This window comes from Oncorhynchus masou, chromosome 28, assembly GCF_036934945.1.
Source record: "Oncorhynchus masou masou isolate Uvic2021 chromosome 28, UVic_Omas_1.1, whole genome shotgun sequence".
NCBI lineage: Eukaryota > Metazoa > Chordata > Actinopteri > Salmoniformes > Salmonidae > Oncorhynchus > Oncorhynchus masou.
In genome coordinates this window covers 32,727,312-32,754,418 of record NC_088239.1, presented here as the reverse complement: position 1 = coordinate 32,754,418, position 27,107 = coordinate 32,727,312, and the positions used below count along the sequence as shown (strand labels likewise).

General features: G+C 41.5%; 1 protein-coding gene across 1 annotated transcript in view; it reads left to right on the top strand.

Annotated features, from left to right (window-relative positions):
* The first annotated feature begins 4,624 nt into the window (after window positions 1–4,624).
* The window catches only part of LOC135517527 (cadherin-6-like), an 80,057-nt gene continuing 57,574 nt past the window's right edge, over window positions 4,625–27,107 (top strand). Inside the window, exon 1 of the mRNA XM_064941917.1 lies at window positions 4,625–4,717. The gene's annotated coding sequence lies outside the window, so the exon portion shown is untranslated. The remainder of the gene's footprint in view (window positions 4,718–27,107) is intronic.

Sequence of the window (27,107 nt, the reverse complement as noted above, 5' to 3'; positions counted from 1 at the left end):
CAATGCTACCAAATACTAATTGAGTTATCTAAACGTCTGACCCACTGGGAATGTGATGAAATAAATAAAAGCTGAAATAAATAATTATCTCTCTTACTATTCTGATATTTCACATTCTTAAAATAAAGTGATGATCCTAACTGACCTAAGAAAGGGAATTCTTACCAGGATTAAATGTAAGGAATTGTGAAACTGAGTTTAAATGTAGTTGGCTCAGGTGTATGTATACTTCCGACTTCAACTGTACATGATACATTACAAATATTAGAATCAACTATTAAAGACCAGAACCTACTGGATTCTCCAAATACATTGAATGAACTAGAGGACAAAATACAAACACTCCAACCCAAAAGGCCTGTGGGATTGAAGGTATCATAAATTAAGTGATAAAATATACAGACCACAAATTCCATTTGGCTATATTTAAACTCTTTAACATCATCCTCAGTTCTGGCATCTTCCCCAATATTTGGAACCAAGGACTGATCACCCAATCCACAAAAGTGGAGACTAATTTGACCCCAATAGCTAATGGGGGATATGCGTCAACAGCAATAGCGGGGAAATCCTCTGCATTATCATTAACAGCAGACACTCACATTTCCTCAGCAAAAATAATTTACTGAGAAAAAGTCAAATTGGCTTTTTACCTAATTACCATATGACACCCATGCTTTCACCCTGCACACCATAATTGACAAACAAACAAACAAACAAAAACAAAGGCAAAGTCTTCTGGTGCTTTGTTGTTTTCAAAAAAGCATTAGACTCAATTTGGCATGAGGGTCTGCTATACACTTATGGAAAGTGGTGTTGGGGGAAAGACATACAACATGATAAAATCCATGTACACTAACAACAAGTGTGTGGTTAAAATTGGCCAAAAATACACACATTTCTTTCCACAGGGCCGGGGGCTGAAACAGGGATGCAGCTTAAGCCCCACCCTCTTCAAAATAAAGAACAGCAAATTAGCGAGGGCTCTAGAACAGTCTGCTGTACTCGGCCTCACCCTACTAGAAACTGAAGTCAAATGTCTATGTGTTTCTGTCCCCAAACATGGAGGGCCTAGAGCAGCACCTATATCTTCTGCACATATTCTGTCAGACCTGGGCTCTGACTGTAAATCTCAGTAATACAAAAATAATGGTGTTCCAAAAAAGGTCCAGCTGCCAGGACCACATACAATTCCATTTAGACACTGTTGCCCTAGAGCGTGCGAAAAACTACACATACCTCGGCCTAAACATCAGCGTCACAGGTAACTTCCACAAAGCTGTGGATGATCTGAGAGTAGGCAAAAAGGGCCTTTATACCATCAAAAGGAACATAAAACTGTGACTTAGGTTCTAAATCAGTTATAGAACTATAACTGATAACTGTAACTAATAACTGTTATAAGAATTCAAGTTATATAACTTGAATCAGTTATAGAACCCATTGCCCTTTATGGTTGTGAGATCTGGTGTCCGCTCGCCAACCAAGAATTCACAAAACGGGACAAACAGCAAATTGAGACTGCAAGAGCTGTTAAATTCTACAACCACCTAAAATTAAGCCAATCCCAAACCGTCCATAACAAAGTCTTTACCTACAGAGAAATGAACCTGGAGAAGAGCCCCCTAAGCAAGCTGGTCAAGGGGCTCTGTTCACAAACACAAACAGACACCACAGAGCCCCAGGACAGCAACACAATTAGACCCAATCAAATCATGAGTTAACAAGAAGATAATTGCTTGACACATAAACAAAATTAACAAAAAACATAGCAAACTAGAATGCTATATGACCCAAACTTAAAAAACGCTTTCAATATGTCCAGACTCAGTGAGCATAGCCTTGCTATTGAGAAAGGTCGCCGAATGCAGACGTGGCTCTCAAGAGAAGACAGGCTATGTGCACACTGCCCACAAAATGAGGTGAAAACTGAGCTGCACTTCCTAACCTCCTGCCAAATCTATGACAATATTGCAGACAAATACAACCTATAGGTATGTTTATTTATTTTCCCTTTAACTATTTGCACATCATTACAGCACTGTACTGTATATAAACATACTATGACATTTGGATTGTCTAACTGTTTTGAGTGTAATGTTTACTGATAATGTTTTACTGTTTTATTTCACTTTTGTTTAATATTGAGTTCAATTGCTTTGGCAATGTAAAGATATGTTTCCCATGCCAATAAAGCCCCTTGAATAGAAATTGAAATTGAGAAAGAGAGAGACAAAGTGAGAAAGAGAGAGAGAGAGAGAGAGAGAGAGAGAGAGAGAGAGAGAGAGGGGAAAGGGGGGAGACAATGAGAAAGAGGAGAGAATAGGAGAGAGTAAGAGAAAGAGACCATGCATCCGTGAAACAAGTCAGTATTCAACATTCCTCCATGCCTGTGGAGCTGATGTCTCTCCTGCAGGAAAAGGCGGCCAAACAGGCCGCTATTAACATTGACGGGGCTGTAGTGGAGCGGGTCAAGAGTTTCAAGTTCCGTGGTGTCCACATTACCAACAAACTATCATGGTCCAAACATACCAAGACAGTCGTGAAGAGGGTACGACAAAACATTTTCCCCCTCAGGAGACTGAAAATATTTGGCATAGGTCCCCAGATCCTCAAAAGGTTCTCCAGCTGCACCATCGAGAGGATCCTGACTGGTTGCATCACCGCCTGGTACAGCAACTGCTCGGCATCTGACCGTAAGGCGCTACAGAGGGTAGTGCGAACGGCCAGTACATCACTGGGGCCAAGCTTCCTGCTATCCAGGACCCATATAATAGGAGGTGTAGGAAACCCAGAAGATTGTCAGAGACTCCGTCACCCAAGTTATAGACTATTATCTCTGCTACCGCATGGCAAGTGGTACCGGAGCGTCAAGTCTAGGACCAAAAGTCTCCTCAACAGCTTCTACCCCCAAGCCATTAGACTACATTGACCCCCCCTCTTTTACACTGCTGCTACACTGCTGTTTGTTTGTTACCTATGCATAGTCACTTCACCCCCACCTGTACATAGACTCGTTATTATTATTATTATTGTGTAACTTTTTATTATTACTTTTTATTTTAGCCTACTGGGTAAATACTTTCTTCTTCTTGAACTGCTCTGTTGGTTATGGGCTTGTAAGTAAGCATTTCACAGTAAAGTCTACACCTGTTGTAGTCGGCGCTTGTGGCAAATAAAGTTTGATTTTATTTGAAGATGGTGTTAAAACCATCAACTAGGGGCAACAGTGAGCGCTATTACCTTTAAGTAGGTTTCGGTATTGCTAGGGCGTTGTGGACTGGGACTTATGTTGCCAAAGTTTGAATGTGGAATCCAGCGATGGAAAGTTATTTGCATTTTTCCTTTAAGCCTATCTAAAATCTTAACCCTTAGCTTAACCATTCTGAGTTAATGCCTAAACTTAACCTGAAACACACATTTTGTTTAGAAGAATTTCAAAATTGGACTTTTCTGAAACATGGATAAACTTCTAATTCTGACGAGAGACTGTGAGAGTTAGTTGAGACCAAGACCAAAACAGAATTCATAAATATTCACAAAACCAATATTGTGTCTATCCAGGCCCATTCAGTAGGGATGATTTGGTCAAGACCCACAGTCAGTCATTGTCAATCAGTGGCTGATCTTTTAATTGAACATGCCAGATGTAGAAATCCCTCTGGCTCAGTGAATAGCTAGAGTTTGATGCTTGGTTGGGAGGACAGCTCCAAAGTGAAAGCTTGGGAGAGTTCCAGGAATTAAACTCATGCAACTAACACCCTGGGGAGGGAACAACTCTTCTATGCCCTGTTGTTTGTCACGATTTATAAAGAACTCGCCATAGTTCAATAAATCTAAATTAGAACCACAAACTAAACAATTTACATATTTTGCCCACTATAGATTTTTTTATTTGTATTTAGAGGAACAAAATATTATTGCCACACTATGTAATTCAAGTTTTCTATATTATCCACACTTCAAGGTTAGCATTTGAATAGTTACAAAAAGGCATGCAAACAGTAGCCTACCTTATTCTTACATGCTAAATAGGCCTATCCTACTGGTCACGGATGTCAGTTCATCTAGTTTTGAGTTGTCAACTAACATGAATTCAACATGAAATGAACAAAAAAGGTTCAAAGTTGGGTGACAAAAAGAGAAATGCCCTTACATTGATGACTTTTTGCAAATCCAACTAGTTTTCCACATTGATTCAACATCACATATATTCTTGGAGGTTGAAATTCCATGGAAACAATGTTGATTCACCAGTGGGATATGTCAATATATTTGGACATTTCTTTATTAGGCCTATATTATTATAGATGTTAGTAGTCTTACTTTCAGTCTGATGTTTTCAAATTGAGCTGACAACAATATATCATTTCTATCCATCCCTCCGTTGAAGTAGCCTACATCAGTCCGTTCAAACATGCCTCCACAGCGCGGCAAGCTGTTCATTATTTCTGTCGGACGATTTCTCCCCCTGCCCTGTATCAGGGACTTGTGAAAGACAGCCAATCGGAGGCTGTGCCCTTTCCTTCAGCCTCCCTGACATACACACAGAGAAGTGATGCTGCCTACGCGAAAAAGCTAAACGCAATTGAGGTACAGCCTTGAAGCTCTTTTGGAACTGCTGCAGTGAACGAAAGGATACACTTCGCTCTCATCACACCAACTACCCCTTCGCTATCGTAGGATTTCTTTAACTGAATAAGAACTCCGGTGGCAGGTGAGTGAAACGATCAAATCAACTTTATATATATATATATATATATATATATATATATATATATATATATATATATATATATATATATATATATATATATATATATATATATATATATATCGATGTGAACATATTTTCAGCTTTGTGCTTTGTGGCCAAATTTAAGGTTGTCCCGATATATAATGCTACTGTTTGAAAACTGCCGAGTCAAGTGCTATTGCGACCGAGAGGTTAGGCTATTGGTGTAATTTATTGACCGCTGTGCATGAATTGATTTCCAGGTAGCATTATACGTTATATGTTCAATAGTTGATTAATAAATAAGGGTAAGTCTAGGCGAGGTAACTTTAGCCTACATCGCTGGAAGTTTCTTGGAATATCACTCGATGTGTAATGCATTATGCCGCATTCACGTAACCACCCGGAACTACGAAACTCGGAAATGTTCGACTTGCTTACTGGTTGAACGCGGCACGTGCAGCCTCTAACTAGTTAGCAAGTCGGATATTCCCGAGTTTCCTAGTGCCGACTACCACATAAACGCGGCATTAGACATAATGGACCACTGCGTCAACTTTAGGCTTTCGTTTATTATAGGCCACGATGTTGGATAATGTATTTTGGATAATATTATTTATTTGACTCCTTCAGATCAGATGTACAGTAGGCTGCAGTAGCACTGTGATGGCACCACAAGGCAACACATCATGGAGAGTATCAAACAGAAGGAGGTCCACCTATATCTCCTTAATATAATGACAACTGAATATTTTTTTAAATGTAATACTCATTGTTTGTTGGTGCTATATGAAATGTTCTCATTCCTCTTAATTCTTACCCACTGGTTATGCTACGGATATCGATGCAGGTAGCCTAAAGGCTACAGTAGAATAAGCTACATGTGTTGATGAAAATATGAAATTCTTTCTCTCTGTACAGTTGGTTGGTGTAGCCTGAAGCGCAGGGGCCAGACCATGATTTGAATAGGCTCCTGGAGATGCCTGGATTTTTCCAAGTATGCCTCCTCAAGTGCGCCCTTAGTCATATTACATTAAGTCTTAACGTTTGAGGCTTTTACAGTATTAATTTGGACTAGGTACATTCGGGTAGGCCTGTAGGCTATGCCATTCCTCAATAACCTTTGCTTTCTCATCAGCTTTTTTGGGGGCTTTAAGCAAGATTTGGTTGGGGGGGCCCCCACCTCGCTGTATTTTGTTTTTGCCATGGGCAGAGAGAAAACAAATGCAGTTTTACAGCTAATTTCCTGCATTTCTACCCATTTTGTCACGGGGTGGAGTAAGGTGTTTGCAGTATTAAAGCTAATTTCATAAACTTTAAAGCTAATGTTGTCATGACATCTGAGTGAGAATGACTAACAAAATCAATGGGGACCCCTGGAAGTCAGGGCCCCTGATCAAGTGCCCTATATGCCCGGTCGGTATTCGGACGTGATTACTACAAGTTTAGATAGCTGGTTAGACTAATTACCAATCCAACAATTGTTAGTTGGCATGACTAATTGAGTGACTGTCAGTGACTGACATAACAAGGTAAAACGTTGCTTTACATATGTTTGTATGCCAAAATATGTATGGGGGTTTGGAAGTAATGCAGTTAATTACATTGATGGAAGCTACAGTCTATCTGCAATATTAAAGCTGATCTACACCCTGGAAAAAAAACATTTGAGACCCACACTGAGCCCTCCCCACCCCCCATACGGTCAGGGGCCCTACATTTATGTTGCCTATGCCTGGAACCTTAATAACTTTAATTGCTTGCATGAGTTTGATTGAGCTGTATTCTTTGGGTTGGTTTGGCCTACCTTTGTCACGACTTCCGCTCAAGTTGGCTCTCCTGCCCGTTCAGGCGGTGCTCGGCGGTCGTCGTCACCGTCCTATTAGCCACTACCGATCCCTTTTTCGTGCATCTGTTGGTTTTGTCTAATTGGTTTCACCTGTGTGTTTAGTTAATTAGTGTCTGTATTTAATGTAGGTTGTCCCACCCTTGTTTTGTGCGGGATTGTTTATTTTGTCATTCATTTTGTTTGTCGGTGTTTTGTGTTTCTTATTCTCCGGTTAGTCTTTATCCTGTGTTGGATAATTTCACCCTGTGTGTATTTGGGTTGACCGTTGTTTATGTTGTTCACCGGAGAATAAAACTTTATATCGCTATCTGCTCTCTGCGCCTGATTCCACCCACCTTGATTAGATGTGACAACCTTATGCAATTTTCTTGGACAATATGGCAGTTGATTCTTTCCTAGTGGTTTTCTTTTGTTTGGTGCCATTTAGCTTATATCACAAACTTGACTCTTGACGCATCCATCCCATTAGCGGGATCATTTTCATCACCACCCGCCGAATTGCAGCGCGCCAAATTCAAACTAAATTACTAAACATATTTAATTTTCATGAAATCACAAGCGCAATGTTGCAAAAAACAGCTTAGCTTGTTGTTAATCCACCTGGCATGTCAGATTTCAATACTGCTTTTCGGCAAAAGCTTAACAAGCGTTTATGTAAGAACATCTCAGTAGACAAAATATTACAAACACCTAGCAGCCAAGTAGATTGGTCACGAAAGTCAGAAAAGCAATAGATTAAATTGCTTACCTTTGATGATCTTCAGATGTTTGCACTCACGAGACTCCCAGTTACACAATAAATGTTCCTTTTTTCCATAAAGATTATTTTTATATCCAAAATACCTCCATTTGTTTGGCGCGTTATGTTCAGAAATCCACAGGCTCGAGCGGTCACGACATCGCAGACGAAAATTCCAAATAGTATCCGTAATGTCCACAGAAACATCTCAAACTTTTTTTATAATCAATCCTCAGGTTGTTTTTAAAATATATAATCGATAATATATCAACCGGGACTGTCACTTTTTCAATAGGAGAGGGAGAGACAATGGCTGCTCCACTCTGTTGCGCAAGCAAAACTCTGCGATCACCCAGCTATCCACTGACGCAAAGTTAACTTTCTCACTAATTTTTCAAAATAAAAGCCTGAAACTATGTCTAAAGACTGTTGACACCTTGAGGAAGCTGGGATACCTTGAGGAATCTGGTTGATATCCCTTTAAATGGAGCAAAGGCAGGCTATGGAACATGGAGCTTTCAAAATAGAAGCCACTTCCTGGTTTGATTTTCCTCAGGTTTTCGCCTGCAATATCAGTTCTGTTATACTCACAGACAATATGTTGACAGTTTTGGAAACTTTGGAGTGTTTTCTATCATAATCTGACAATTATATGCATATTCTCGTTTCTGGGCCTGAGAAATAGGCAGTTTCAAATAGGTACGTTTTTTAGCCAAAAACAAAAATCCTGCCCTTAGCTTGTGCAGCTTATAAATTACTTCATGTTTCATGCTTCAGTTATGAAAAATATTGCTCTTAATTAAAGGATAAGATTACAAACTACATTCAGGTGACCGCTACTGGGTGTTGTCTAGATGGCTTACAGTTATGTCAACATTGACTTTTCGTAGCTGGTTAGGAGAACTTACACAGCAGGTTAGGAGAATTAACATAGCAGGTTAGGATAATTCGATTAAAGCTAGGAACATTTTTAGGGTTAGCTAAAATTTGACATCAATTTGGCATAAACTGAATCCCTTCTAGACATGACCATGCTGTTGGTCATGTGCACTGCATTCTGGGAATCTGCCTATTCCTCAAAACTTTGGGAGAAAAAATGCCCCATTTAGACATACCTCACTGTGACCAAAAAAAACACAAAGATAAAAAAAGAAAAAAAGAACCACTGTTAAATTAAAGTTGATATGTAACAGTAATTAATTATTCAAACATTCATATTTTGTGTTTTAATGCTTGAAAAAGTTATCCAGGCCTCCTCTAGCCTCCAGATTGCTTCATGTTGGTTATATTGTTCTAGCTCTCTAAAGCCTGCAGTGATATGCCTGGAGGAGGCCAAGAAGTTGTTAGGGGGAGTTGACTAAGTAGGCTACCAGGGGAATATGCTGCAAGAATATTACCCTCTCTCACACATTCAAATGAGCCGATCATGTACTACAGTACATGCTTAAAAATAAAAAAAGATTGCACGCTGTTGACAGAGACCTGTGCAATGGGTAGCTCATGCATTACAGTTGGCTTTGGAAATAACATACGTTTTACATTGACACCTGCAAGGAATTGTGTTATAGGCCTAATGCTGATATGTTTTTCATAATTCACCCATCTGCATTTGAAAATTACTTATCACCATTTTGTTTGCATGAGACAGATGACAGCAGTTTGGTACTGTAAAATAACTTACTAGTGTGACGAGACCAAGGTTTTTGCAACAGAACAGATTTCATGGCTCAGTTTGTACATACATTTTGGTTTGAAGTTGGAAGATGAAAGAGAGAGAGTAGCATAAGATCTGTGTCTGATCAAAGACATACAGTAAACATGTCAGGGAATGAATATTTATAGCCTCTGAAAATAGACATTCCTCTGTGTGTGTGCCCGCGTGCATGGATGTGTGTGTGTGTGTGGGGGGGGGGGGGGGGTTGTAAGAGAATAGACATATCATGGAATTTGTTTTGACAGGTAAGGGAATAAACATATCAAAACCATTATTCTTCAAGGCCTTGAAATTAATGCTTTGGAGTCAACATTTCATTAATCATTAAAAAAAACTAGCTTGTATATTCCACAGGTAATTTGTTTCATCAGTTTAGGGCAAATCCAAAAGCTGGATGTTGTTATGAGGTGATGCTGATTACCTGTGTTCTCAAACTGCTCTCTCTCTCTCTCGCTCTCGCTCTCGCTCTCTCTCTCGCTCTCTCTCTCTCTCTCTCTCGCTCCCTCTCTCTCTCCTGTCTTCACTATCTCTCATCTCTTGAGTGTTAGTGTGATGATGATGACACCACAGGATGCGGATAAACCCGTTGGCCGCGCTGTCTGCGATGACCAATGACCCACTGCTGATTACATTATGTCCGCTCCAGATGGACAGCGTCATTTTGATGTGTCCTGCTCCAGAATCATAATATTGAACCATTTCAAGTCCTCAGTCCTCCAAGTAGCAGCATCTGGTCTTCATGAAATCACATCCCCATGCCCACTGTCTATCGGTACCACTTCACAGTGACACACAAAACGAATTGCGTTCTGTCTGTGTTTGTGTGCGCGTGTGTCCTCATGCGTGTATGTGGTATGTGTCTGTGTGTGTGTGTGTGTGTGTGTGTGTGTGTGTGTGCACATGCGTATCAGTACCAGAATACCTTGGGGCACCTTGATTTATTCTGTGCGTTAGTGAAGGTCCATACATGTTGTGATTGTCATGGCTATGGTTGTATTGAAACAAAGGGTATGGAGATTGAGCATTTGTTCATTTTGATATTCCTGGGTTTAACTCAAATGGAGGATGGACTCACTAGAATGTTTGTAGAATTGCCTTTAGTATTTTGCCCATAGAAAAAAACATGCCCCCTTCTGGACAGAAGAGAAATGGAAACTATATGACAGGTGTTTATGACAGGTGTTTATGACTGCTGACTTGTCATCATCAAAACTAAGCATTTTGAAGTTTCTTTGAGTTTCTATGTGCTAATGGTGTATCTTCATTCAACAAGGTATGGTCAGAACATTTTGTAACTGAACACATGCAAAATAACACTTAAGATGTGGTCTATTCCATCTTGAGCTAATGATGGAAATAGGCTGATAACAACAATTACATACACACCAGTGTTGGGGTCAATTCCATTTCAATTCCAGTCGATTCAGGAAGTACACTGACAATCCTATTCCACTTATTTCCAATGCTTTTAAAATGCATTGGAATTTCGTTTACTTTCTGAATTGGGTGGATTTGAAACCCTGACACGCACGCGCACACACATACACACACACACACACACACACACACACACACACACACACACACACACACACACACACACACACACACACACACACACACACACACACACACACACACACACACACACACACACACACACACACACACACACCAGAGACAGCACGAAGCAAAAGGTATAAGGTTCCCAACACGCTTCTCAGCACAATTTAACAAGATATATTAGTCACCCAGGAGGCAGCAAAAAGCCAGCCGTCCATAGTGCTCAGCAGACTGGGCTCTGACTGGGGAAGAGAGATAGTGATTTACCACAAAGCCCTGTAGACCATGGCACCATTTCAGAGGCTGGGAAGTCACATGGTTGAGGCATGGCCGTGAAAGCCCACACATACAGTAGCTAGTTACTTATTTTTCTTTTTTCTTAGGGATATAGGCTTGGAAAGAGTTGGAATTAGGGGTAAAGGGGATTTACGGTGGTTAAAATGCAGGTTTTAGCTAAATTGTTGTGTTTGGACAGTGCTGTGAGCTGTAAGGTATGAAAAGACAAACAACTCCACTTTATATAAACTTAGATCGGGTGCTGAATCCTCGTGCTGTGCATAGTCCAAACAACAAAAATAGGACAGCACACCGGTGAATAAACTGAAATTAACGTATTTGTATTAACGCACAAACGTTTAGAGTATGAGCCCTTCTTCAGCATGCATAGGAGGCAATGGCAATCAATGTTATGACAAAACAGGCCACAGACAGGTGGCCATTATTATAGACTCACAAAGTCAGTATTGATCCAATCAAGAGATGCAATGCAGACTTTTCTATGACGCATCATGTGTGTTCCCTCAGTAGTATTATAGCATGTGTCTAATCTGCGCTGTGAGCTATAAGGTGTGGACAGATACTGTAGATGAAGACACTCACACAGCAGCACACATTCACACACACTAAGATCCTACCTCGCGTCCAGCCGCTTCACTCTGGTTATAAGGATTCCTGGCAGTAAACAGCCCAGGGGCTTAACTCCAGCACTACAGACAGGGCACGTCCCAAATTGAACCTTATTCCCAATATCATGCACTACTTTTGACCAGGGCCCATAGGGATCTGGTCGACAGTAGTGCACTATGTAGGGAATAAGGTGCCATTTGGGATGAAGGAACAGACTGCACTAAGTGGCCTGAGGATGTTAAACAGTGTTTGGGGGGCAGAACAGAACAGAACATGACAGTCAGTTAATAAGTGTTGAGAAGAAGACCAAGTGGAGGCCAGAGAACAGACGACAACAATGTCTGTCTGTCTGACTGACTCAACATACTGTACAGCACCGGAGGGTCTGACTGGTGATAGAGAAAAGGAATGGATCCTATTGACTGTTGGATAAGAACGGGGCAATAAGAAGAGATCACAGATCCAAGCAGAAGACGAGAGTATTAGTGGCTAGCTTTGATACATAGACAAGGAATGGGGCTGTGTGTGTTTGTGTCTGACTCGCTAGAGCAGGGACTGTGGGAGAGGAGAGGAGAGAGGGATCTAGCTAAATAGGGTGATAATGACACATGCTTACTCCTGTAGGGCCTGCCATTGTTCTGTCATCACAGCCGAGAACTGTCAACTACAGAGAACGCTAAGACCAAGGAAGGTGTGTGTGTGATAGACTGTTTGTCTGTCAGTGTGTGTGTGTGTGTATACTGTAGGTGTATATACTGTAAGTTGGCAGCAGAGGGGCGTGATATGATTTCCACACCCTAATAGTCTTCAGAAGTAATTATGCAGGTTATTGCATATGACTAGTAACACGTCAGCTCAGTGAATGTTCACAGTGTGACAGGCTGTCCTTGTGCATTAGCCTAGGGGCTGTGCTTCTGTCCTACTGCTGGCCAAAACTCTCCTCTTACACCCAGCCCATTCAGGCAGGCAATCATTATTTTATTATTTCTCTCTCTCTCTCTCTCTCTCAACACTCACACACACACTTTTTAGTAGCACATTCACACGAATCTGCATGATAAATTGTTTCACATGAAGTATGTAAACATTTCTCATTTATTTTCCAACGCTAAACTGCTTAGCATCCTTTCACGACCCAACTTTCAAATACTGGAGGGAAGAAATGGTTCTAAAACACCGGTCCAAGATATATCAATCAGAAAGGGGAGGAGTCAAGGTTAGAATGACTGTCAGTTGTCAGGAAAGCAGAACATTATTTCCAAGCAAAGCTCTCTCGCTCTCTCTCCCTCTCTCGTTCATGGAACAACACTTGAAAACTCTGTAGGATTTTATAGCATCTCTCAAATCTCTCACTCTCGCTCACTCTGTGGGAACTGTATGTGTGTCTCTCTTTCTCTTTGCTGTTGATGGCTTCCCTGCCCATTGTGACACTGATACTCTATCTGGACTTTCCTTTCCCGACAGTCCTCTCTCAGCACATCTTACTAGATGTACCTTATACGGAAGAAGAACAGCTAACCTTTACAACAGCCTTTCATACACTCTTAAATATTAAGGTGCAAATTGGAACCAAATAAGGTTCTTGAGAGCGATGCCACAGGGTAGCCATTATATATACAGGGGGGTACCGGTACAGAGTCAATGTGCGGGGGTGGCACCGGTTTATTGAGGTAATATATACATGAAGGTAGAGTTATTAAAGTGACTATGTATAAATGATAACAACAGAGAGTAGCAGCGGTGTAAAAAGGAGGGGGGGGGGGCAATGCAAATAGTCTGGGTAGCCATTTGATTAGGTGTGCAGGAGTCTTATGGCTTGGGGGTAGAAGCTGTCTCTGCTAGCACACGCTTGCCGTGTGCTAACAGAGAGAACAGTCTGTGACTAGGGTGGCTGGAGTCTTCGACAATTTTTAGGGCCTTCCTCTGACACCGCCTTGTATAGAGGTCCTGTATGGCAGGAAGCTTGTACTGGGCCGTTCGCACTACCCTCTGTAGTGCCTTGCAGTCGGAGGCCGAGCAGTTGCCATGCCAGGCAGTGATGCAACCAGTCAGGATGCTCTTGATGGTGCAGCTGTAGAACCTTTTGAGGATCTGAGAACCCATGCCAAATCTTTTCAGTCTCCTGAGGGGGAATAGGTTATGTCGTGCCCTCTTGACGACTGTCTTGGTGTGCTTGGACCATGTTAGTATGTTGGTGATGTGGACACCAAGGAACTTGAAGCTCTCAACCAGCTCCACTGCAGCCCCGTTGATGAGAATGGCTGTGTGCTTGGTCCTCTTTTTCCTGTTGTCCACAATCATCTCCTTTGACTTCATAACATAAATACAGACCAAATTGAAGCTAACCTTGTAAGATTTTCGCTGTTTGGTGAAAATGCATAAAATATACATTTTGACTCTCTGGTCTGGTGATCAATAACGGTAGCTTCACAACGCTAACTGGAATGTAGGTAGCAGCCATCTTGAAACAAGGTCATCGGCTCGGCCTGCCATTATGAATGTGTATGCCCATATATGGTAGTAAGTCATACCAAAGATTTGAAGGCACCGATCAATAGCCAATCTACAGTGCCTTGCGAAAGTATTCGGCCCCCTTGAACTTTGCGACCTTTTGCCACATTTCAGGCTTCAAACATAAAGATATAAAACTGTATTTTTTTGTGAAAAATCATCAACAAGTGGGACACAATCATGAAGTGGAACAACATTTATTGGATATTTCAAACTTTTTTAACAAATCAAAAACTGAAAATTTGTGCGTGCATAATTATTCAGCCCCTTTACTTTCAGTGCATCAAACTCTCTCCAGAAGTTCAGTGAGGATCTCTGAATGATCCAATGTTGACCTAAATGACTAATGATGATAAATACAATCCACCTGTGTGTAATCAAGTCTCCGTATAAATGCACCTGCACTGTGATAGTCTCAGAGGTCCGTTAAAAGCGCAGAGAGCATCATGAAGAACAAGGAACACACCAGGCAGGTCCGAGATACTGTTGTGAAGAAGTTTAAAGCCGGATTTGGATACAAAAAGATTTCCCAAGCTTTAAACATCCCAAGGAGCACTGTGCAAGCGATAATATTAAAATGGAAGGAGTATCAGACCACTGCAAATCTACCAAAACCTGGCCGTCCCTCTAAAATTTCAGCTCATACAAGGAGAAGACTGATCAGAGATGCAGCCAAGAGGCCCATAATAACTCTGGATGAACTGCAGAGATCTACAGCTGAGGTGGGAGACTCTGTCCATAGGACAACAATCAGTCGTATATTGTACAAATCTGGCCTTTATGGAAGAGTGGCAAGAAGAAAGCCATTTCTTAAAGATATCCATAAAAAGTGTCATTTAAAGTTTGCCACAAGCCACCTGGGAGACACACCAAACATGTGGAAGAAGGTGCTCTGGTCAGATGAAACCAAAATTGAACTTGTTGGCAACAATGCAAAACGTTATGTTTGGCGTAAAAGCAACACAGCTCATCACCCGGAACATACCATCCCCACTGTCAAACATGGTGGTGGCAGCATCATGGTTTGGGCCTGCTATTCTTCAGCAGGGACAGGGAAGATGGTTAAAATTGATGGGAAGATGGATGGAGCCAAATACAGGACCATTCTGGAAGAAAACCTGATGGAGTCTGCAAAAGACCTGAGACTGGGACGGAGATTTGTCTTCCAACAAGACAATGATCCAAAACATAAAGCAAAATCTACAATGGAATGGTTCAAAAATAAACATATCCAGGTGTTAGAATGGCCAAGTCATAGTCCAGACCTGAATCCAATCGAGAATCTGTGGAAAGAACTGAAAACTGCTGTTCACAAATGCTCTCCATCCAACCTCACTGAGCTCGAGCTGTTTTGCAAGGAGGAATGGGAAAAAATTTCAGTCTCTCGATGTGCAAAACTGATAGAGACATACCCCAAACGACTTACAGCTGTAATCGCAGCAAAAGGTGGCGCTACAAAGTATTATCTTAAGGGGGCTGAATAGTTTTGCACGCCCAATTTTTCAGTTTTTGATTTGTTAAAAAAGTTTGAAATATCCAATAAATGTCGTTCCACTTCATGATTGTGTCCCACTTGTTGTTGATTCCTCACAAAAAATACAGTTTTATATCTTTATGTTTGAAGCCTGAAATGTGGCAAAAGGTCGCAAAGTTCAAGGGGGCCGAATACTTTCGCAAGGCACTGTATTTACCCAAAAGATATGGGGGATTGGAAATGATGCAGACAATTACATTGGAAGCAACATTTTTTCCGCAATATTAAGCTGATCCACCCTCTAAAAAAGAAATAAAAGAATAAAATAAAAAAAGGAACGCACATGTCCGAAGTTATTATTTGTAAGGAAAACAACAAATAAGGCAAAGCGAGCGCCAGCAAGAAAACATTCAAATTCTTGCAAGTCTGCGCAAATATATGCATACTTGATCTGCGCAAACATGAGTGATTTAAACCCGGCTAAGTAAAGCCTCAAACAAAAATTGCCCACAACGCTGAAATGGACGACTACTATGTGAATTAATGAGGAGGCAGAACAGACCTCAATTCAAACTGTTGTTAGAAAATACAACTTGATAGAAATCATTTGAAATTGACATCTTGAAACAGCCTATAAATAATTAACAGGCAGCACATGTTAACTGTCCTGTTGCGTAATAATCACATTTTGGAACAGTGAGTGCATTCTGACATCACGTGGGGGCGACCGTTAGAGATATTTGGAACTCATGTGAAAAGGTTAATCCATCGCTGTCCACAGTCACTTTGACCACAAACAACGCAATCCTTGCTCCTTTTTTCGTATCAGAACACATTTGGCGTTTCATCGATTTGAAGTATTTCTTCTAACTGTTAGATAATGAATTCACCTCATTATATGGACACTAATAATAGTTTGTGAGAAAGAGAGACTGGAAACAGCATACATGTAATCCCGGTTGTGGCCCTACAAGCTTGTTGGAATGGTACAATACAATCTGTCTAGAGAGTGACAGTCAGAAAATGAACATGTACTAACAATGCAACAATACCACAGTATATACATAGGCCTATCGGTGGTGCCAGGGGCTGGGGTCCCTTCTGTGTCTTACATGTCCTCAGTCAGCCCCTTTGTGAAAAGGTCACACTTTGAGACCCAAAACAGCTGAACACAATGCCGTGACACACTTAACTGACAGGTGGATTTGTATGGGCTGTGAAGGCCTCCAATTACTTTCTGACGTGTCAGCCCATCAAAGAGAAAGAGAGCAAGGACCTGTCAGTGAGGTTGGTGTGTGTGTGTGTGTGTGTGTGTGTGTGTGTGTGTGTGTGTGTGTGTTTTAACTACATTTGTGGGAACCAGACGTCCCCACAAGAATAGTAAACAAACAAGGTCAAATGTTATTTCTAGGGGGTTTAGGGTTCTGGTTAGAAGTAGTGTTAGGTTTAGGGTTTGTGTTAGCATTAAGGTTGGATTTCTGGGTTAAGGTGAGGGTTAAGGTTCTCATTAGGGTTAGGTTTAGGGTGAGGTTAGGGAAAAAAGGATTTTGAATGAGATTGAATTGTGTGTCCCCACAATGTTAATTGGACAAGACTGTGTGTGTGTGTGTGTGTGTGTGTGTGTGTGTGTGTGTGTGTGTGTGTGTGTGTGTGTGTGTGTGTGTGTGTGTGTGTGTGTGTGTGTGTGTGTGTGTGTGTGTGTGTGTGTGTGTGTGTGTGTGTGTGTGTGTGTGTGTGCATGCGCATGCCTAAAAGTCCACGAACCCCTGTCATTGTGGAGGGGCTGCAGGGTACTCGTCATTAATTGAGTTTGATCTAATGAAGCCGATGCCAAATGAGAGTTATTGTTAGCCCCGAGGACAATACAAAGTTGAATTTGATTTAAGATGCTTGGGGAATTTCTTTGAAATGGAAAAATTGCATTAAACATTCCATTTGTATTAATCATATTGTGCTTGCTATTAGTAGCTATGGTGTGCTTCTCCTACTAGCAGCAGAAACAGCAGTTTAGGGCTATTTCCAACATGATATCCTTTTCCCTATGTCAAAGGTAGTGTACTATATAGGGAATAGGGTGCCACTTGGGACATAGACAAGCAGTGGTAAGGAATAACTAAAGCAGGACTCTCCAACATTGTCCTGGAGAGCTACCCTCCTGTAGATTTTCGATCCAACCCCAGTTAAAACTGACCTGATTTAATTTATGAACCAGCAAATGTTTTTAATCATGTACACTAGATTAGGGCTGAAGCAAAAACCTACAGGACAGTAGCTCTCCAGGAACAGTGTTGGATAGTCATGCTGAAAAGACATGAGAATAACCAGAGGCTAACTGTATGTGGCTTAGGCCCTTAGTCAAAAGTACTTCACTATATAGGGCAGTGTTTCTCAACCCTGGTCCTTGAGTACCCCCAACAGTACACATTTGTGTTGTAGCACTGGACAAACACACTTCATTCAACTCATTGAGGGCTTGATGATTAGTTGACAACTTGAATCAGGTGTGCTTGTCCAGGTTTACAATAGAAATGTGTACTGTTGGGGGTACTCGAGGACCAGGGTTGGGAAACACTGATATAGGGAAAATGGGTGCCATTTGGTACGCAAGTTAAGTGAATCCAACAGTTGGTATATTGTTAATCATAATGTTTAGACCTCTGTTCCCGTGGGACGTTGTCAGTCATTCAAGCTCTTCACCAGCAGATTAAATGAATCATCCTCTTAATTCAATCAAATGGCCGACACTCACAGGTCAGCCTCTCTAAGTGGCTTTAAGAGAGTTGGAGTATACATCACAAATAGCACCCAATTCCCTTTGTAGTGCACTACTTTTGACCAGAGGCCATGGATAAAAGTAGTGCACTACATAGGGACTAGGGTGCCATTTAGGATGGATAGGAGACTATGTTTGAGGGTGTGTATGGCCCGTCACAACAGAGCTAAAGAGCTAGGCTTCTTTCTGTCTGGAGAGAATGAGAACTACTCCAAGTGGTCAGGGGTTGGATTCAGAGAGTCAGGTGTAGTAGTTATTCATGTTTCGCTTATCCTACACTACAAACACACAACTTCAAACCTGGCCTTATTCATGGGCTTGCCTAAGACTATACTACATACACACCAACTCAAAGTCAGAACTTGAATTCTATCAGATGCTGAGTTGCAGACCAGTTGTAAAAATGCAATGCAGTCCATCCATATCTTGTAGTTCTCCTCTTCAGCCAGGGGTGGCAGGTAGCCTAGTGGTTCGAGCGTTGGGCCAGTAGCCATAAGGTTGCTGGATTGAATCCCCGAGCAGACAAGGAAAAGTAATTAGTTGTTCTATCTGTGAACAAGGCAGTTAACCCACTGTTCCCTGGTAGGCTGTCATTGTAAATAGGAATTAGTTCTTAACCTCTTGAAACTCCCCATCCCGGATCCGGGATTGTGACTAAGCCTCAGGCTCATTAGCATAACGCAACGTTAACGATTTCTGAAAATCGCAAATAAAATTAAAATAATGCATTTGCTCTCAAGCTTAGCCTTTTCTTAACAACACTGTCATCTCAGATTTTCAAAATATGCTTTTGAACCATAGAAATTGACTAATTTGTGTAAGAGTATGCTAAGTAGCATAGCATTTTGTGTAGCATGTAGCACGCAACATTTTCACAAAAGCCAGATAACCAAATAAATAAAATCATTTACCTTTGAAGAGCTTCTGATGTTTTCAATGAGGAGACTCCCAGCCACATACCAGATGCGCAGTGTTTCCTGAAAGCGTCTGTGTGTAGGAGAAATCGTTCCGTTTTCTACATTGCGCCTGGCTACCGAAACGAACCGAAAATGCAGTCACCTACAACGTGAAACTTTTTCCGGATTAACTACATAATATCGACCGAAACATGGCAAACGTTGTTTGGAATCAATCCTCAAGGTGTTTTTCACATATCTCTTCATTGACATGCAGTTCGTGGAAGCTTGCTTCTCTCTCTGTGCCCCATGGAAAAATACTGGCAGGTGACTTTTGCGCACCAATTTCGGCGCAGGACACCGGGCGGACACGTGGTAAATGTGGTCTCTTATGGTCAATCTTCCAATGATCTGCCTACAAATACGTCACAATGCTGCAGACACCTTGGGGAAACGACAGAAAGGGCAGACTCATTCCTCTTGCGTTCACAGCCATATAAGGAGATCATGAAAGACAGAGCCTCAAAAATCCTTGTCATTTCCTGGATGCCAAGTCATCTTGGTTTTGCCTGAAGCTCACGTTAAAGGGCACGCACAGAGAAGATATTTGTATTTCTGGACACGTCAGAGTGTTTTCTTTCGAACAGTAGCAATTATATGCATAGTCGAGCATCTTTTTGTGACAAAATATCTTGTTTAAAACGGGAACGTTTTTCTTCCAAAAATGAAATAGCGCCACCATAGGTGTAAGAGGTTAACTGACTTGCCTAGTTAAATAAAAATGATATATAATGGACACAGGCGAAGCATCTGTCAACCTGTTCCAGATAGGAGTCAAGCAGGATGTGCTTGCTGCTTGATTCAAACTCAGCATCCACTTCTGCCATCTCTATCTGATGAATTCATGAGGTCCTATGTCTCTAAATTGACCATCGTCCCCTCCACACACACAAACAAACTGGCACCTGCCGCCCGGAAACTTGCCAGTAACGTAACATCTTCAGAGTGTATGACTGTAGAATAAACTTAAGCCTCTGATGCCCTCGGTCTGTCAATTTATGGAGGGCACTCTTACACTTCTTGAACAATGAAATGGACAGCACTCCAAAGACAATCTTCAATATTTACCCACACATTTTTAAAGAATAATCTCTAGTTAGTATGTAGTCTATCATCTCACATTCTCACTCTGCAGGCAGCTTCGCTCAATGAAACCAACGTACCTCTATGCTCACTGACATAGGGCTAAAAGTGGCCGTGAAATATGTCTCAGGACATTTTGAATCTCTGTTTTCATGGCTGCTGTAATTCCTACGCCTCTCCCTGCTCACCGCTGTTGAGGTGCTCAGTAGAATGAGTGGTGGCAGCCTGCATCCCAAATGGCACCATATTTCCTATATAGTGCACCACTTTTGACCGGGACCAGGTCAAAAGTAATGCACTATATAGGGAATAAGGTGCCATTTGGGACACAGACAGGGGGTACTCTACTGTACGGCTGTACTGATATAGCTGGTTTATGGACTATAGAGCACTGTCCACCCAGCTTTGTCCTAATGGAGGATTCAGCTCATAAAACAGCATCATGATTTGCAATAAGCAGTGTGAGAGCGAGTAATGAGTGGAAATCAACTGAGCATTTTTTTTTCATCTGACGTTTGCGGCCCTCCCAGCCTGTCTGTCCCCTCTACTCTTATGTCTTCCTCTCCTCCCCCCTCCCTGCCGACTCACCCTTCTACCGACCGGCTCCCCTTTTCCCGGCCGGCTCACCCTCCTCCGGGCTGGCTCCCCTTCTCCCTCTGTAATGGAAATCGTGGTGCTCCCTAATAAAGCTAAGAGTGAGCTGTGGTGTTAGTAAAGATAACCTGTAATCATTCAGCCAGGTACCAGTTCTAGCAACGTGCCTCTTCTCATGCGTGACTTCGACTAGCCATATCCAGGAAAACAAAAGCTGACCGGAAGTGGGCAGTTGGGGATTTTACTTGGCGATGAATACAAATAGTTTGATCCAAGTATGGAGGGGGTACTTTTTGGGCCTACTGATAAATACAGCTTTGTTGTCAGCTATTCACAGACGTTCAGAAAAGTTGCTTATTTCATTGGCTGTGCATGGACTATAGCAGGGAATGTATTGATTACGAGCAGGCATTGTAAAGGGCAAGATGGGGCCTTAGAGCTAACCATTTTATAGATAGTCATCATCATCACAGTGTAGAAATGGAGTGGCCAAGAATGTGGATTAGAAGCAATCATCAAAAAGAAAAGGGTCAGATACTTTTAGAGTGGAAATACTTGGCCTGGGAGTCGTGTTAAAATATCCATTCCTCACCCTGTGACATTGATCGAAAAGCAAAAAGGCTATAAAGTAGGGTATTCGTTTTTTAATGCAGTGGGGTCTTTCATTCTGAGACTAAGGCCAGGGTAAGAAATAGAACACTTGTTTGACTGAGTGACTGAGTGAGTGTGTATCTGTTGACCTCATATACAAATAAATGACGTCTAGGGATAATGAAAGAAAGTGGCCTGCATTTTTTATATCAGTTTGCCCCTCAAGTTCATGAGGGAGATTGGTTGCCTATAGTCCACCCATGACATTGGGCTGAATGATTTTCCTCATCTAGCTGTTTAAAACCAGGTTGCCTCCTCTGCCTCTTTAATGTAGTATTGATTGTTTATGTGAAATAACACAGTGCTGGAGCTGTGTTGGTGACAATGAGGGTTGGGTAGAGGATGGATAGGGCAGTGGGGGAGAAAGGCTGGGTGGTAAGGTTATGATGGATAATCAGACACACTTTACAGACCGGTTGTGATCCTGTATCTTACAAGTTCCACCATACCAGTACAGTATATTAATGGCCCACGTCTTAAATAGCTAGAACCTGAGTTTGAAATGTTAGAAATGTGGCACATGTTCGATAAGGCATCCTCAAATTCATATGAAATCTTATGCCCTAGTGGCTTCCTGTTGGCTTTGCCTGGTGCCAAGGGCTTGTGTCCACCATCCACCCCTCTCTGCACCCTCTCTTTTCTGCCCATGGCCACGGGGTCTCCAGCCCATATGGTCAGATACAGTGTATCACAGTGACCTGTGGCTGGGGTTGTTGTTCAGCCAGACCCCTGAAGTGCCTGATAATTAAACATGCACTGGATGTCACCCTGGTCACCGGAGAGGTGAGTAGGGTGGTGGGGGTCCTGTATACTGTTTAGGCGCGCGTGTGTGTGTGTGTGTGTGTGTGTGTGTGTGTGTGTGTGTGTGTGTGTGTGTGTGTGTGTGTGTGTGTGTGTGTGTGTGTGTGTGGTTGAGTGTGTGTGTTCTTTCATTAGAGTGTATAAAAAACAACACATTCAAAGCAATTAATTTCAATGATTAGACAACCCAAGCCATAGGAATAACTTATTGCCGATAGTCACCATGAGTCACTGTTAGGGTCAACAGAGGTTACGCCAGGCCACATCTCTAAGGAATTCACGGACAGAGTGGTTAGAAATGAAAGAGACGAATTCCACCAAGCCATTCATTGGAGCAAGTGGTGTAAAGTACTTAAGTAAAAATACTTGAAAGTATTACCTAAGTCGTTTTTTGGGGTATCTGTACTTTACTATTTATATTTTTTGCCAACTTTTACTTTTACTTCACTACATTCCTAAAGAAATTATGTACTTTTAACTCCATGCATTTTCCCTGACACCCAAAAGTATTTGTTACATTTTGACAGGAAAATGGTCCAATTCACACACTTATCAAGAGAAAATCCCTGAGCATCACTACTGCCTGTGTTCTTGTGGACTCACTAAACACAAAATGCTTAGTTTGTAAAATATGTCTGAGTGTTGGAGTGTGCCCCTGGCTATGTCTAAAAAAAATAACTCTGCTGTCTGGTTTGCTTCTTTATAAAGAATTTGAAATGGTTTATAGTTTTACTTTTGATTCTTAAGTATATTTAAAACCAATTACTTTTAGACTTTTACTCAAGTAGGATTTTAGTGGGTGACTTTCACATTTTCTATTAAGGTATCTTTAAGTATGACAATTTAGTACTTTTTCCACCGCTGATTGGAGCACAATCTAACCTGAGATAAATTGATAGCTGCTGTAGGATAACCACTATTGCTTTCTGAATGGAAGCATGGTAATCACGTTTCTTTAGGTCAAGGACATATATCCATATCTTTACAATGTTCTCATTTTATGAAGTATACAAGACGCATTTACAAAGTGCATGTATGACTCAACCTTCTGACTCAACTGCATGTGTGACTGACACATCAATAATGTAAAAGCAGCTGTTTTACTGGGAGCTTCCAAGAAAATACATTATTTTTCTCCGGACGGTGGAAGAGGAGGAGGAAGAAGAAGCCATTCTAATTTAAATGTGTAATGTCTCCTGTTTTAGCTCCATGAATTATGTAGGGTTGTGTGACAATTAGGTCTGTAGAGTGGTTGCTCCACTAAAAGTTGTGTGATTATGCTGCAGGACTTAGAGGTAATTTCTGGTTTAGTTACGGTACTCTTCGTCACTACTTCATTGTTCCAGACCAGCGCAAAGGGGGAGTTAGAGCACTGATTATGCTTTTGGGTCCTACTGTGTCTCTAACGGACAATGAATGGGCGATAGAAACTGTAGTACTGTTGCCCACTCCCGACAGGTCACATTGAACAGAGCCACAGCGGTTCACCTGTCTAAGACACTGCTTAGTGGTGCAAGCTGTGTAGCTACAGATGCTGGTTCAATACCTGTGCCGGCCTTAGATGGAAGACCTATAACATGACTGTAGGTCTTTGGTTATTCTCACAGATACATTATTAGCAGGACAATATATATTGGTCATATTGGTCATGGCTTCCGAGTGGTGTACAATGGGATTGCCTTGTAGTTCTCCAGCTGTATCCACTGAAACAGAGGTAGGCGCACGAGGGGGATAATGGCGCTGACTAGGGAAACATTCCCGCTGTTCTTAGTGCCAGTCTGCAAGTTCAAACTTAAACAATGTAACTAAAAATGCACCTTACATATGAATTCGGTGGGCAGATATTATTGAATATTAAAGCATTGGACCTCTCACCAAAGGTGTCACTCAAAAGTTATACTTAAAATGCGAACTGGATTTAACGAAAAATGACATGAAAGCACACATTTGTAAATCCCAAATTCGAAAAAGTAATTAGATACAAATTATTTGTGACATTGTGGTTACAATAATGAATGTAAACAAGATGTAAACAAGCTGTGTTTTTATTTACAGTAATGATGGCCAGCTGGTGGCATTTTGAAAACAGGTTTTCATACAATTGCAGTTCGATGAGCAGGACTCTTTACAGCCCGGCTACTGTAGATATGAACATCCCCCTACCTGCAAAAAAATGACATTGCGACCAAAGAGAACCAACGAAATGGACATCATTTTCATCAAGCCAGCTGTGGTGCTACCCATTCCAGGGTTAGGACCGTAACCACGAGAGGACATAAAAATGAGCCCGAGCTGAGAGGATTGCCAAAACTAAAGATATTTGGTTTCAGTGCATTTTCTTAAATAAAAAATGTATATAGCCTATCAAAGTGTAGGCATAATGTGTAATAACATTGATAAATAAAGGTTAAATAAAAATAAAAATGATTGTGAAATAAAAACAGGAATGTGTTTTTGCAAAGCATATGAACATGCCGACAACCATCCGTGGTGATCAGTGGACAAAAGGCTGGACAACTGGCCGCACCGAAAAAAACTCATGGTTGCCGAGAAAGTGGTAAGTTTTGCAAGATTCTTAAAATGTGTACACAACATTTGTGTGTTGGAGTCACTTTTAATTATCAATTGATCTACCGTTTCTATAATAGGCCACTGTAATCAATGGGGGCTCAGGGCGGTGTACCATTCTGCACATCTGATGAAGGTGCACATGGATACGTTTAAAACTCTGAAGACCGAGATCGAGTCATTGAAGGCAGACCACCCGAAAGAGAAACATTAACGGGTGGGAGAGATACGGGCGACAGCTAATGCATTGGTCCAGAGCCAGATGGCATTGGCGGAGAGATGGGCAGAGGATGAAAAGTGTGAGGAACGAGATGGAGTCACAATCCATGCCAGGCACACCTGTGAGATCTGAACTCCACCTCCGACAGGCAGAGTCAACATACCTGGCGGGTTCACCACGGCGTCGGTTCACCCTGACATTTCCATCCTTCTGACAGTAGAACTTGACCAACTGCTCACCATGCACAGCAAGGGCCGTCCGGACTTTTATGCTGTTCTGCTACAACCTAATAAACAATGAATTTATTTGCAAATTATGGTGGAAAATAAGTATTTGGTCACCTACAAACAAGCAAGATTTCTGGCTCTCACAGACCTATAACTTATCCTGAATAAAGATCATGGCCTTCTTGAATGCTGAGGATTTCTTCCTATACCACTGCTTGAAGAAAGTACCTTTCAGAAACTGGCAGTAGGTTCTGGAGTTGAGTTTCAGTCCATCTTCAACACAAAAAGGTCCAACTACCTCATCCTTAATGATAGCAGCCCATACCAGTACCCCTCCTCCACCTTGCTGGCGCCTGACTCGAAGTGGTGCCCTGTGTCCATTACTGATCCAGCCACGGTCCCAGCCATCTGGTCCATCAAGATTCACTCTCATTTCATCTGTCCATAAAACCTTTGAAATATCTGTCTTCGGGTATTTCTTTGCCCAATCTTGATGCTTCAATTTGTGAATCTTATCCAGTGGTGGTCGTGTTTCAGCCTTGACCTTGGCCATGTCTCTGAGCACTTGACATCTTGTACTTCTGGACTCTCCAGGTAGGTTGAAGTTCTTGAACATGGTAGCACTGGAGGATAATGGGTTCCTAGTAGATTGACGTTTAATTCTTCTCAAGTCTTTTGCAGTTAATTTGCGCCTTTTCATTTTTTTTCCACCCCAGTTGACTATTCTCAACAAAACGTTTGATTATCCGGTGGTCACGCCTCAATAGTTTGGCTATTTTAAGAGTGTTGCATCCGTCTGAAAGGCATTTAACAATTTTTGACTTTTCAGTGTCAGTTAAATCTTCTTTTGGGGCACATTTTACCTGAGGTAATGAAGCTGCCTAATAATTATGCACACCTTGATATAAGGTGTTATTCACTTTTGCCACACCCTCCCTCATTACACAAATACATATCACCTGAACATGATTAAATCCAATAAGCATTCAAGTTATATGGTATATTCATTATATGGTTTGGAAAATGTCCATAGAAATAATGATAAGGTCAGAATACTCACTTGCCTAATAATTGTGCACGCTGTGTATAATCAAGTTGATGGCACAGTCATATACAGTGCCTTGCAGAACTATTCATCCTATTTTCCTATTTTGTTGCATTACAACCTGTAATTTAAATGGATTTTTCCTATTTTGTTGCATTACAACCTGTAATTCAAATGGATTTTTATTTGGATTTCATGTAATGGTCATACACAAAATAGTCCAAATTGGTGAAGTGAAATAAATAAATAAGAATGATATAAAAATACAAAAACACCCCCCCCAAAAAAAAAACGCCAACAACAACTGAAAAGTGGTGCGTGCATATGTATTCACCCCCTTTGCTATGAAGCCCCTAAATACAATCTGGTGCAACCAATTACCTTCAGAAGTCATATAATTAGTTAAAGTCCACTTGTGTGCAATCTAAGTGTCACATGATCTGTCACATGATCTCAGTATATATATACTTGTTCGGAAAGGCCCCAGTCTGCAACACCACTAAGCAAGGGCACTACCAAGCACCATGAAGACCAAGGAGCTCTCCAAACAGGTTAGGGACAAAGTTGTGGAGAACTACAGATCAGGGTTGGGTTATTAAAAAACATCCAAAACTTTGAACATTCCACGGAGCACAATTGAATCCATTATAAAACATTGAAAGAATATGGCACCACAACAAACCTGCCAAGAGAGGGCC